Source organism: Ruditapes philippinarum, unplaced genomic scaffold, assembly GCF_026571515.1.
Source record: "Ruditapes philippinarum isolate M1 unplaced genomic scaffold, ASM2657151v2 ctg6254_1_1_1_1, whole genome shotgun sequence".
Taxonomy (NCBI): Eukaryota; Metazoa; Mollusca; class Bivalvia; order Venerida; family Veneridae; genus Ruditapes; species Ruditapes philippinarum.
In genome coordinates, this window is record NW_026853630.1 from 116,318 (window position 1) to 131,574 (window position 15,257).

Below are 15,257 nucleotides of genomic sequence, written 5' to 3' on the forward strand. Positions count from 1 at the left end.
TTGCAAAAAGATTATGCAAGATATATGTACTTGATTTATGTTAGTTTATACTATTTCTTTTTAGTTCGATTTTGTTGGAAGCTATAAATAAAGTTATTGAAACACTCTCATCTGTTCCTGGAGTCAGCCAGTACTTAGTAATGAATGTAAGGTTTCTTGCTCACGGAAAAAACGGTTTGTCACTGACGGGGTTTAAACGCACGCCGCCAGCAATCTTTAAATTACTAATCCGAACCGTTTACCACTCGGTCACGCCAATGCTTTTTTAGTTATTAAACTATCTCTGTTTTAATTATTGTAGAAAATGATATTATTGCAAACTATTCACATGTTACATTTTAAATTGAAATTAAATTCAGGATACCGGCTCGCATCAAAGCAAAAGATTAAAGATGATAGTGAAGGTGGTGCGTGCAGGTCGGCAATGCCGACCAAAATGGAACCTTTTAATTTGATGTCTGAGAATGTTGCGGAAACATACACATCTTGTCAAGAAATGACAGAAAGAGGGAGGAAAAATGGATAGAGTGTTAAACTTAAATCTGTGAAAAAGGAATAATGAGAAACTGAGCGATTTATCCAGCGTATTTTCGGTATGAAATATTTCCAATTTGATGACCGACACAAAAATAAATACAGTATGTTAATGATACAAAAATATTGCACCAGTTTAGTGATAGTTAAAATAACAAGAATTCCAGACATTTGGCGATTGATCATAATAATAGGCTCTATTCCTTATGTCCGTATCAAGCTATTGGTGATGAATTTCACTACTTATTTGAATGTTTGTACTTTAATGTCATAAAACGTAAATCTCTTCCTCCCAGGTTTTATATTCATCCCAATATTGTAAATGTTGTATTGAATTCAGTACTTAAAATGAACAATACGATTTCCTTTCTTTGTTTATTTAGCTAGTCATAATTGTATTCTTTGATTGTGATATTAGTGAGTTTTGACTGCTATTTTTCTGTTTGTTTGTTATAACCAGTTGCATATTATATGCCTTGGTTTAATAAAAACTGAAACTGAACAGTACCTTTAACAATATCTTTAAAGGATTTCTATGCATATGGTGTAAACTTTTTGAAGTTTTAATAACCAATTAACATACAGTAAATGTATAGCTCAGAAATTAGGTATGGATTTTTAACTAGTTTATTTTATGACTGTAATGCATGCAAATGTAAATGTTTTTATGAAAATAACTTTAACAATGTATCTAACAAATTTTATGAGGTGTGTTATATAAGTTACAGCGTTAGTCTGAAAACATTCATGTGAGTCTTTTAAAGTACATTATCTATGTACATCGGAAACAGAAGAACAATATGATAAAGTAATATCAATTATATGCTAATATCTATGGATACTGGCATTTATAAGCGTTGTTAAATTATGCTGTAGCGTTCATACATACACTTTAATTTTCAAACGTTTTGTTGATAATTTATTTTTCAATACTTTTAATAGCTATTTTAAAAGAAGACTACTTAGTTTAGAATATAATGTAAACAAGAAAAAGCTTACTACTTTATCTAAATCTGGAAATGGAAATGATGTTACAAATCAAAACGATATCAACAATTTTGACTATTGTTCTAAGGGCTTGCGGTTTGCGTTCGTCAATATACAACATTTGATGCCAAAAATGGATGAAATCAGATATCATCTAGGAAAAATGAACAAACCAGATGTGAAACATATCTAAATGAAAATATTTAAAATAATGATTTGAAAATAGAAAACTTTGTTTCGAAAAAAGGATAGAAATGGAAGAAACGGAGGGGGTTGATAGTTTTCATAAATGAGAAAGTGCCCTACAAACGTCGTAATGACCTAGAAAATGAAAATTTAGAATCTCTTTGGATAGAAATACAAAAACGTTTCTAGTAAACTATGTATACCGCCCTCCAAAAGTACGCCAATCATGGATTGATGAATACGAACAACAACTCGATGAAATTGATTCGAAATATTGTGAGTACTACATTCTAGGCGATGTGAATATTAATGTTATGCCTGATAAATTCAGAAATAAGTTCAATAATACAAAATGGTCTAATTTAATATCAAAATTTGGTCTAAGGCAAATCATTCAAACTCCAACAAGAACAACTAAAACTAGTGCAACAATTATTGGTCATATTTATGGCTGTGTGAATAGTCATACACATGTCTGTAGTATATTTGTATCAAATTTAACAATTAGTGATCACATCCCTGTATGTTTCATTAGAACAGTTAAGTCACGAGTTAAACGTGGTTTTCATAAGATAATGAAATATAGATCATTCAAGACATTTAATGAACAATCTTTACAGACTGATTTAGCTCGATCTTCTCTAGAATCTGTAGAGTATATTGTTGATCCAAATTTAGCTTTACAAACCTTTTGTTCAATAGTAAAAGATATTATTTCCAAACATGCTCCAATAAAAGAAAAGAGAATAAAATTTGATACACAGCCTAAATGGTTCACTGATGAAATAAAAGCAATGATATTTTTAAGAGATAAATATCACAAAAATGGAGATTTCGATGAATATAAATTATTACGAAATAAAATAAACTCAGAGATTAAGAAAAGCAAAAAGAATTTCTTCAATAATGCAATAAATGAAAGAAAAAAATCCAAAATATATTTGGCATAATATTATGATTTAACTAATTTGGGTAAAAAGGAAAATGTACATATTCCCGAACGGCTCACTTTTGGCGATACTACATTTACTGATCATGCTTATATTATAAATGAATTGAACAAACATTTTGTAAACATTTCTAATATTGTCGAAAAAGAACAGTTATCTAACGACAAATTTAAAATATTGAAGGATAAGTTAGATAATAAATTGAAATGGAAAGAATTCAAATTTGAAAGCATTTCTGCATTTGATGTTAAAAACATTATTGATAAACTAGATGCAAATAAAGCAACTGGACTAGATGAACTAGGTCCAAAAATAATAAAATCGTGTGGTGATTTTGTTACCCCAATGATTGCTAGCATAATTAATAATAGTGTTAGACAAGGAATATTTCCCGATGAATTTAAAAATGCCCGAGTTATTCCAATTTTCAAATCTGGACTGAAAGATGATCCGAGCAACTATCGACCTATTTCTATCTTGCCTACAATAACCTAAGATTTTTGAACGTCACATAGCTAATCAGTTACAGCATTTTTTCCAAGAAACAAATATTTTAAATAATAAACAATCAGGATTTCGAAAGAATCATTCATGCAATACGGCCCTTATTTATTTGATAGACTCCTGGCTAAAAGATGTTGATAGTGGCTAATATATAGGTACAGTATTTTTAGATCTGCAAAAGGCGTTTGATTTGGTTGACCATGAAATACTTTTATATAAACTCAAACTTTATCACTTTTTTGTCACATCATTAAAACTGTTTAATTCGTATCTGTCTAAACGTATGCAAATAATTCAAATTGGAGACTTAAAATCTGACGTACAATATGTTACCTCTGGCGTTCCACAAGGCTCAATATTAGGTCCTTTACTGTTTCTTCTTTATATAAATGATCTCCCAAATATTTGCGAGGATGTTAATATAGATTTATATGCTGATGATTTCACGTTGCATAAATCTGGAGATGACATATCAGTTATAGAGGAAAAACTACAATATAGCCTTAATATGATTGTTAAGTGGTGTAAAATAAATAATATGCTTTTACACCCTAAAAAATCCAAAAGTATGCTAATAGGAAGTAGACAAAAGCTAAAGATTGCAAAAGCATTAAATTTGAAAATTAACGACTCAACTCTTGACAATGTAGAATCACAAAAAATGCTTGGTATTTATGTTGAAAATACACTCAATTGGCACTGTCAGGTAAATGATGTGTGTAAAAAAATGAACTCTAAAGTTAATTTATTTTAGACGTATAAAGTACTTTTTAAATAAGGAATCTCGCATGCTTTTTTATAATGCATACCTTCTTCCTATTTTTGATTATTGTTGTAATATATGGGGAAAAGAAAACAAAAAATATATATGCCAAATATACAAAATACAAACCCGAATTTGCAAAATTATTCTAGACCTTCCAATGAGAAAACGATCAGAAAATTTATACAAAAGATTAAAAATATTGCCTTTCAAAAAAAGATGTATTTTTCACACCGGTGTCCAATATATATAAAGCACTCAGTAATATGTCCCCTCAATATATCCGAAACTTACTTACCATATCAAATAATCAAAAGTATAATCTAAGATCGATATCTCACGGAAATTTAATTTCGTCTTACAAACCACGTACTAATTATTTTAATGACACATTTCAATTTAATGCCATGGTTATTTGGAATTTCATACCGCTGACTATAAGAAGAAAAACAAAATTGTCAATAGTTAAGAATAGTTTTAAGAAATACTTATTTAATCAACTTTAGCACGGTCTGTGTGTATTATATATACAAGATACGCTCTTTATATTCATACATGTGTTTTTTGTTTTTGTTTTTTTTTTTTGTTTTTGTTTTTTATTATTATAATTATGTTTTCTAATAATGGGTGTCTGTCTTAGTTTTAAGTTTTTGACTGTGTTAATTTTGTAAAATATTTTTACTTTTTAAATTGTAGATTAAAATGATGCACTGAGGAAAGTAATAAGTTTAATGATAAATAAAATGAATTGTATGAATGTTCAGTATATGTGTTAAGATATATGTTATAATTGTGATAACCATTTTAATCATTTCTTTTACATGTTATATTTTCTTTGACTGATATGTGTTATTTTGTGTGTGCGTTTTTATTTTATTTATTTTTTATTTTAGAAGGCCGCATTGTAAATAAGATGTTGCGATCTGTATATGTCTTAATGTGTTACCGTCGATAAATATAGTAATTATTATTATTATTATTATTATTATTATTATTATTAATGAATGAAACAATCTAAGTCAGATTTCCCTGTGCTAACCAGAAGGAAATTATTTTAAAGTGCATACTGTTCATATTTCAAATTGTGTTAATTTTTGTGGGTCTGATTTTGTTATACATGTTTTATATCTGATACGATGAGTTGCTATTGAATTAAAAACAAACTACGAGAATGATAAACGTTAATTGTAAATAATATAAGAAATACTACAAAACAAAGTTTTTGCTACGATATCCACAAGTGTTTCTTTATCTATGATCTCCATAGGGACTGCATGAATTTCGATGCAGTGATAGAGTATTCCATATATGTATTGCTTATTATAAATGATTATATGAATAAAGTACTAGAAAAAGCATCGGAACATGAGTTATCTGATTTGTACGAGGGAACGTAGCCCCCGAGTATATATAGATATAAGTTATCCGAGTGTTTTATGTTCTTTCTCTTTTGTATCATAGGTAAAAATATGAACACTTTCCCATGCAAATAGCAAAACATGCACATTTATAAAAGCTTGTTGAAATAAGAAGAGAGAAAAATCGTTCTATATGTTAGACATATTATACTATGAAAAGAGAACTGATCAAACGGTTCTTTATCGGTACAATCAAAACAGGATAAACTGGGTTAACAACGTTTGGAAATAAAAAAAAAAGAATTTTTTTAAAGACAATAAATATCAACGGATAGAAATAGAAACGAATAGACGGTTATATGATGTATAAATACTAACATTATTACCATAAATGTAGATACAATGATAATAAAGCTTTTGCCAAATCTCAACTTAAAATGACATGTAAATGAAACGCCATGTGAATTCTAGCTTTTGAACCTTTGAACAGAAACCGTCCGGAAGTTGGGATGAACTAATAACTTACTCAGTTGATTTTTTCTAAGATCTCAAATGTTTTCTACTAATTATAAACAACGTGCTATGAATGCTCAGATCAATGACTATGTTAAACCTTTTTCCAAACCGGAAGCAAAAGTGTTACATTAGAAAATACCTGTGGAAAATAATTCACACCAATGCATGTACAAGCAAGTTAAATATTGATGATGCACATTAAAGACCTCGCCAATTTATGTGAACAGTCATGGGCAATGTACAGAATCAACCTTGACAATTGTTCTATATTACAGTTGAATATCCGAAGTACTAATAACTTTTTCTTCTTGTTCTTGGTATGTGCTCGTTGTTTAATATTAAGTTGCATATTTTTGTGAAACAGTAGAACTTAATGCATAAATTCACAAAGTAATGATGTCTGAAATTCTGAAATGTATGTCTGTTGCGGTGGCAGTTTCACGTCTTAGCACAGGAATCTATGCCGCTCTTCTAATCAAAATCGGATATCATGACGCTTACGTAAGTTGGAAGGAACATTTATATGATTACACAGTAACAATGAGTTTGCAAATTTGAAATAATTTTATTCCGTGTATCAGTTTACATCCAAAAATATACTTATAATTACACCATTTGTGTTATTTTGTTCTGTTTCATGAAAAGACTATCGCCTAGACTATGATATATATTTTTACATTGTTATGATTAAATGAATTGAACTAAGACAGTCTTTAATCTATGTCCAATGATTAATTTAATATCATTTATTTGTGGAACTCTCTAAAATAGTCTAAGACAAGAAATGCTTTTAAATCAATAACTAGAACCCCGCGAGTCGAATGTGTCGCCTTGTGAACAATATAGTTTAGGAGAAATGGCAAGAACAAAACTGAAATATGAAAATTAACAAAGGGCAATAACTTAAGAAATAATTACGAAGTGCATAGCAGCAGTATCTGTGAACTGCACTTCTTATCAATAAGAACTATCCTCCTATGAAGTTTCAAGTTTTATAATTTATGAGAAATGGCCTGGACAAAAATAAAGTATGAAAATTTATAAAGGGTAATAACTCAAAAATAAGAAGTGCAGAGTACCGGTTCTTGTACACAGCACTTTTTCTTAAAGAGATCTATCATCCTATGAAGTTTCATGTCCATAGCTTTTATACTTTCGGAGAAATGGCCTGGACAAAAATAAAGTATGAAAATTACCAAAGGGCAATAACTCAAAAAATAAGAAATACAGAGTACCGGTTCTTGTGCACTGCACTTTTTTAATGAGATATATCACCGCAGGAAGTTTCAAGTCCATAGCTTTTACACTTAAGGAGAAATGGCCCAGACAAAAATTAAGTATAAAAATTAACAAAGAGCAATTAGTCAAAAAATAAGAAGTGCAGAGTACTTGTGCACTGCACTTCGGGTCATTAAAAGAAGCATGCATACCAAGTTTGAGGTCAATCCGACTTATAATGACTGACATATGCTCCGGACAAGCTTAAGGGGACGCCGACAACGACGCCGACGCCGCCGACATAAGTAACCCCTATACGTCGCCTTTTTAAAGGCGACACAAAAAACAACAAAAAATACCGATTTTAAAGACTGACCCGATTCGTTTTCGAACCAAAATTTCTGTTTGATTTACTTATTTCATATCTATCCATACCAATTTCGATACATGTATTAAGAAATATTCATCAGAAAAGTTACAGTAGCGAAATGAATGCAAAATAAATGTGAGTCGAGAGTTAACGAAAAGCTGATGTGGATTCGTACAAAAGATACAATGGTAAATACAATAGAATTACGCCAATAAAATGGTTTAATTTTTCGTTTAGTATCACCCCACATATGTTGATAAAATGGAAGAAGAAGAATACGGTTCAAGACACTTCCCATCTTTTGCACACATCAAGTATGAAGAATACGAACCATTTAGGTATGATGATACGAAAACGATGTGCGTTCAATTTTTGTTGAGATACTAGTAAGCGTCCATTCGCATGAAAAAATATAATTTTAAAGATACACATGTGAACACAGTTCAACAACTGCTGTAGGTTTTAAACTTGTGACAAGAGTCAACAATTAATACTACATAATAATTATCTGTATAAGCGTCATAAAACATAACTGAACAAGGTTTTTGTCCACGAAATCACCTTCATAGTAGCCATCATTCTGAAGTGTTTTTTTTTTTTAATAATCAACCAAAATTCTGACACTTCTGTTCTTAGCAAACCCCAGAACCATTCGATCCGTTGATTGGCTGTACTCGTTCCAAAAATATAGCTGTGTTGATTCGAATATCTGTCTACGTCTTGGCCTCGGAAGAATATCTGGAACTGTTTAACATGGATATTTTCAGTTCAGGGGCATCACCCCTTTTTCCCCCCAGGGCGACAGCTGAAAGAAAATAGCCTGCAATCACTCTTGAGTTATTATTAGTAATGTACTCCTCCATCCATACAATCTGCCTTGAAAACCCGTCAATACAGCCATGTATACAGATGCCAAGGGGTTTAAGTTTATCATAGCCGCCAATATGCCAGGTTGCATTTGGACCATCAGACATATACTGTCTTCTACGGAGTTTTCGATGAAGTCTTGCTTGAACACCTGAAGGATCTAAAATCCCCAGCAAAAGTGAAACTGTCTTTTGGGAAACGCATATTTCATTTTGAATACACTTACTTTGCATCCAGCGATATCAATTTGATCTATACCAGATCCTTCAATTTCATGCATGATGAGCAGTGTAACATCTATTATATCGCTAAAGTTCTTACGGCGCCATGAACCGGATTTTTTGTAATTCTATTTAAAGTTCTCATGCTTATTACTGTGTTGAGATGCAAGGCATTTCAGTATTTCAGTATTGCTAAAACCGAGATTGAAATAGCTTTTACACAAACGCCCCTGGTTCTCCATCTCAATCGAACAATCGCACTCCCTACTATATCTTAATTATACTATGTAAACTCTTGGTAACTTATAACCTTGTTTGGCCATTAAAGTAATGTAACTAAGTCGAAATTTTGAGTTGATTAGTCGAAATTTCGAGTAAAGTAAGACCTGAGCGGGATAGCAGTCTAGCGGGCTAACAGTGTGAACTGTCTAGCGGGCTAACAGTGTGAACTTGGCGGGCTAGCAGTCTAGCGGTCTAGCAGTGTGAACTGAGCGGGCTGGCGGACCAGCGGGCTAAACTCTAAAACTTAACTGATTCAACATGAAACGTTATGATACATATCCTAGCAGTGGTGGAAGTGGGCGGGCTAACAGTGAAAGCGGGCTAGCAGTGTGAACTGAGCGGGCTGGCGAGACAGCGGGCTAAACTTTAATACTTAATTGAATCAACATGAAAACGTTATAAAACATTTCCTAGCAGTGTGAAGTTGACAGGCTAACAGTGTAGCGGGCTAGCAGTGTGAAATGGGCGGGCTGGCGGGCTAAACTTTAATACTTAATTGAATCCACATTAAAACATCATGATACATTTCCTAGCAGTGTAAAGTGGGCGGGCTGACAGTGTAGCGGTCTAGCAGTGTGAACTGGGCGGGCTGGCGGACCAGCTGGCTAAACTCAACAAGAGCTGTCACAGGAGACAGCGAAGCTCGACTAATAAAATACTGGACGCAGTAAGGAGGACAAAACTATGAAAGAAAAACCAATTATGTATAATTATGTATTAAGTTATAGTAAAAAAATAATATTTGTTAACATAAATTCCAAGATCAAGGGGAATAATTCTAGAAATAGTCATGCTAGAGTTATGGACCTTGTCACACAACATTTGTGTAATGATAAGAAATATATATTTGAAGTTTGAAGTAGATACCTTAAAAGTAAAGAAGTTATTATATTTCTTAAAGAAAATCCTAAGTTCAAAGAGAGATAAATGTGTAAAATATTGCTTCAAGAGTTATGAACATTGTCACATAAAATGTAATTGATGATAAGGAATAAGTATTTGAAGTTTGAGGTAGATACCTTTAAAAATAAAAAAGTTATAATAAAAAATAACATTTTTCTAGTAAAAAAATCTAAGTTTATGGGGAGATAATTCTTGCAATATTGGTGCTAGAGTTATGAACCTTGTCACATAAGATGTGGATGATGATAACGTAAATATATTTGAAGTATGAAGTTGATCCCTTTAGAAATAAATAAGTAACAGTAAAAATAATATTTTTTATGGAAAATTCTAAGTTGAAAGGGAGATAAATCTGAAAATATTGGTGCTAGAGTTATGAACCTTGTCACATAAGATGGGGATGATGATAACGTAAATATGTTTGAAGTATGAGGTTGATCCCTTAAGAAATAAAAAAGAAACAGTAAGAAATAGTACTTTTTGAGGAAAATTCTAAGTTCAAGGGGAGATAAATCTGAAAATATTGGTGCTAGAGTTATGAACCTTGTCACATAAGATAGGGATGATGATAAGGTACATATATTTGAAGTATGAGGTTGATCCCTTAAGAAATAAAGAAGTAACAGTAAAAAATAGTATTTTTTAAGGAAAATTCAAGTTCAAGGGGAGATAAATCTGAAAATATTGGTGCTAGAGTTATGAACCTTGTCACAAAAGATGTGGTTGATGATAAGGAGCATATTTTTGAAGTTTGAAGTTGATAACTTAAGAAATGACAAAGTTATAGTGAAAATATTTTACTGCACCAAAACTTTAATCGGAAATCTGGACACGGACGCAGACGCCGGGGCAAGTAGATCAGCTCTCCATATACTTCGTATAGTCGAGCTAAAAACTTAACTGATTGAACATGAAAACGTTATATGATACATTACCTGGCAGTGTGAAGTGGGCGGGCTAACAGTGTAGCGGGCTAGCAGTGTGAACTGGGCGGGCTGGTGGGATAGCGGGCTTAACTTTGAAACCATATTAAAACCTCATGATACATTTCCTAGCAGTGTGAAGTGGGCGCGGGCTAGCAGTGTGAAGTGGGCGGATAATAGTGTAGCGGTTTAGCAGTGTTAACTAGGCGGGCTGGCGAGCCAGCGGGCTTAACTGTAAAACTTAACTGATTCAACATGAAAACGTTATGATACATTTCCTAGCAGTGTGAAACAGTGTAGCGGGCTAGCATTGTGAACTGGACGGGCTGGCGGGCCAGCGGACTAAACGTTAATACTTAATTGAATAAAACATTAAAACCGTATGATACATTTCCTAGCAGTGTTAGCTCGGCGAGCTAACAGTGTAGCGAGTTAGCAGTACAGTGGTCTAAATTCTATACTTAATTATTTTAACACTAAAACGTTATGATGCATTTGCTAGCAGTGTGAACTCGGCGGGCTAACAATGCTTGTTTCAAATTGTATACACGATCCTTGAGAATTGTCACAAATATGTACACTAAATGTTTTAAAATCAGTATTGATATTCAAATGATGTATTATATTCAGAAAAACGGCAATCTTAACTGAAACAGAAAAAAATGCAACATAAGATTTTAGTAGGGCAATCAAATGTAGAACCTCATGTAGTGAAGCAGAAGATGCACCAGAGGTACATACATAGCTGTATATTTCGTACAATGACAGAAGCTTGTCCATAAATATAAGGACATCTAGGAATCTAGTGATTTATTTAGGAGCGGATCTGTGGTCTGGTGGTTAATACATGTATATAATCCAGGGATCTTGAGTTCGATCCCCGCTCCTCCCTAACATTACCAACAGTCTTTCGGATGGGACTTTAAACCGAGGTCCTGTGTATCGGTGCTTTACACCGGTCACATAAAACTTCCAGGTATGCTTCTGAAATGGGCCATCTTCTGTACTTCCTGCACTATCTTCACAAATCTAATTACGAATGTCAAATTGTGAAAAACCACTAAGCGACGTCATACAGATACCGACAGATGTACCATCAGAGTTTCCTCACTATATGGGGATTTTACGTGCAATTGGCTGGGCTTGAAGTATAACAGTTTTGGTTTCAGTACTTCATGGAGCAATTGCTGTGATATTTTATAGATTTATTTTACGAGTAAATACAAGTCGCTACATATCGCTCAATACAAATCGTATACAAAAGTTCTGAAATGTGGTAAGTCTATTAACACCTCTGGTGTCAATAGATATATTGAATTATATCTCAATCAAAGGTTTAGCCTTCCACTGATATATTAATTTGAAAATAAATCTTGTGGAATCATCTCCTATTCACTATCAGGTGAATTTCTTTCAAACTTGCACAGGTGATCAAGCGGGATGTGTAGATGATCGTTAAGAAAGGATTTGTTGCTGCGGACATTTTTACACGAGTAATGGCCCTTTGTTAATTTCAGTAATAAAATCTTGTGGCATCAACTCCTCATTCACTAACAGGCGGATTTCTTTTAAACTTGCACAGATGATCAAGCATGATGTGTACATGATTGTTAAGAAAATATTTTTTCCTGCGACCATTTTCACCACAGTTATGGCCCTTTGATAAGTTCAGTATTAAATTTTTGTGGCATCAACTCTTCATTAACTCCCTGGCCGATTTCCTTCAAACATTTACAGATGATCAAGCAGGATTTAGAGATGATCGTAAAGAACATATTTTTTCCTGCTGCCATTTTACCAGACTTATGGCCTTTTGTTATTGCCACTTATAACATTTTGTGGCATCAACTTTACATTTTCTATTCAGCTGATTTCTAATAAACTTGCACAGATGACTAAACATGATATGTACATTGTTGTAAAGGAATTTTTCTTGCAAGCATTTTCTCCAGAGTCATGACCTTTTCTTTATGTTAGTCATAAAATTTTATAGCACTTACTCCTCATGTACTAGTCATGATCACAACTTAATTGTTCTTAATATCTGATGCAAAGTTTTGTTACACGTGTTGTTGTAGCAGTGGGAGCATCAGTGTCCTGAGGACACAGTGCAGTCTAGTTTTAAATATATTTTTTGGAATTAATGAGTGCGAACCATCTTTCGTACTTTCGTTTAAACTTTATTGAATATAAATTAGAGTTCAAATAGTTTTTTTGAAACGACAATTTAATTAAAGCCATTGTATCTTTATACGTTTTACTGTGTAAATTTGAGTTTTATTATTAAACTACAAATTTAGTTAGCACTTAATCCGGATATTGTCATTTTGTTTCCAATTTTTTAGTTTCCAAACTATAATGATAATGTGATCAGCAGTTGTATGACTGTATTAACATCATTTTCAACAACTTCTCTACATAATTTTTTTGGACAATTTAACTGTATAACATAACGTTTTACTTTTAAAAACTTATTTTTTAACCTTATATTTTCAGTACTATCTGTAATTGATAATTATCATAGTTTACCTATAGGTTGAAGATATTTGATTTTGTAGCACATATGCATGTTTTATAGATTTAACCTTAATGGGCAAGTAATTTCTGATTTTAACTAATGTCTATTCGAGGGTCATCCAGAAATGAATGACAGTTGTATAATGCTAGTTATATCAGAATTAGGGATATCTTTGTTTCTAATAAATACATTTAGTTTGTGTGCCTTATAGTTTGTAACCATGCATACAATATTTCCATTCAAGGAATATTTATCTATATGCATGGCAAATTTGATCAAGTTATCTTGATTTGACTGTATTATTTATTTTTTGTTTAAATTATGTTGTTGTTTTTTCTTCTCGAAAATTTAAAAACATTTTAAGGCCCACATCTAAGAACAACAAAGAAATACCACAGCATCAAACGCTAAATTACTGTTAGTAACATATAAATGGACAATGTGCAATATGTTTGGTCGGACTTTCAAAGAGAAAATTTATTCAACAATTGTTATTCATTTTTATATTTTTGAAAATTATCTAACGTTTTATCATGTATTGATTTTTATGTTTGTTTCATTCGTTTGAACTAATGTATTATGCACATCCACGATACATAAACTTTGTTGGCTTGTGTATGTATTCAGAAATATTTTTAATGTTGCATGTTGTCAGTTAGAATGCATAAGCTCATGAAAATTTTCGAAATTTTCAAAAGTTTTAGGAGACACAAATACTGTTCCTTGACATTACTTAATATTCTTTGAAAAATAACTTTTGCATAATATTTGAGATCCTTATAAGTATAGGTTATTGTTAATGTTTTTGAATTTTATGGAACTTATTGCAAGCCACGCGAAGCGCAGCAATAAGTTCTATCAAATTGAAAATATACTACGATAACAATCTTGCATTTTTTCCTACGCTTTCAATATGAATACATGTTTATTCATGCATTTGATCACGTACGCATTCTCCTCTTGTATTTTCTTGTCAACGCCCGTATTGAAAAATGAAAATAAGAATTTTGATCATAGGGAAGCAACTGTTGCCATCGGCGCAGAAACTTTTTATTAATAAAAAGACGACAAAACTCTTATGCTTGATATTTTATTTTTAACCCTTAAAGCACTGATTTTTCAGGTTTTTGCGACAAATAAGGACTCATATCAATAGGCGCCAACAAGAGCCGGTTAATCAGGGTCCACAATGTTCGGTGCCTGGACACTAGTATCATACCAAGTGGTTGGGCAGTAAACAGTGTAGATTCTTGGCAGACGGCGCGAATGCGCACCGACTGATGTGGATCTACGATGTTCGCAAAGGCTGAGTATACTCGGTCAAAGCACTTAAATTAAGTGTTAATGTCCGTAGTTTGTTTCAGTCTGCCAGGATTAGCACTCTAAGTTTAAAAATGTCTAGATTTTCCTATTAAAACAGAATATGCCAGTTCCATAATCATCCCTGGTTGTTTGAGACCATTGTTTTAGGTTTCATACGGAAGATATGACAGGAGTGACCCCAGAAAAATCTTGGCCCCTGGACTAAGAGTCCAGTATATTAACCAGTTAACCACAGGTTGGCTCGAGTACAAAGGTTTTGCTTTTAATTCTTTTGTAAAGCCATTACTGTGACTGTTTCTTTGCCATGATGAATAAAACGCCGCCTTCAGTTAATGAATCATGAACCCGCCAGCTCTCCCAGTTCACACTTCTAAAAAAATGTATCATAACGTTTTCATGTTGATACAATTATTAAAATAAAGACCGCTGGCCCAGCAGCCCGCCCAGTTCACACTGCTAGCCCGCTACACTGTCAGCCCGCCCTTCCACTTCAAACTGCTTGGAAATGTATCATGACGTTTTATTGTGGATTCAGTTAAGTATTAAGGTTGAGCTCGCTGGCCCGCCCAGTTCACACAGCTAGCCCGCTACACTGTTAGCCGCCCACTTCACACTGCTAGGAAATATATCATAACGTTTTTATGTGGATTCAATTAAGTATTAAAGTTTATCCCGCCAGTCTGCTCAGTTCACACTGCTAGCCCGCTAGACTGTTAGCCCGCCCAATTCACACTGCAAGGAAATGTATCATAACGTTTTTATGTTGATCAATTAAGTATTAAAGTTTATCCCGCCAGTCTGCTCAGTTCACACTGCTAGCCCGCTAGACTGTTA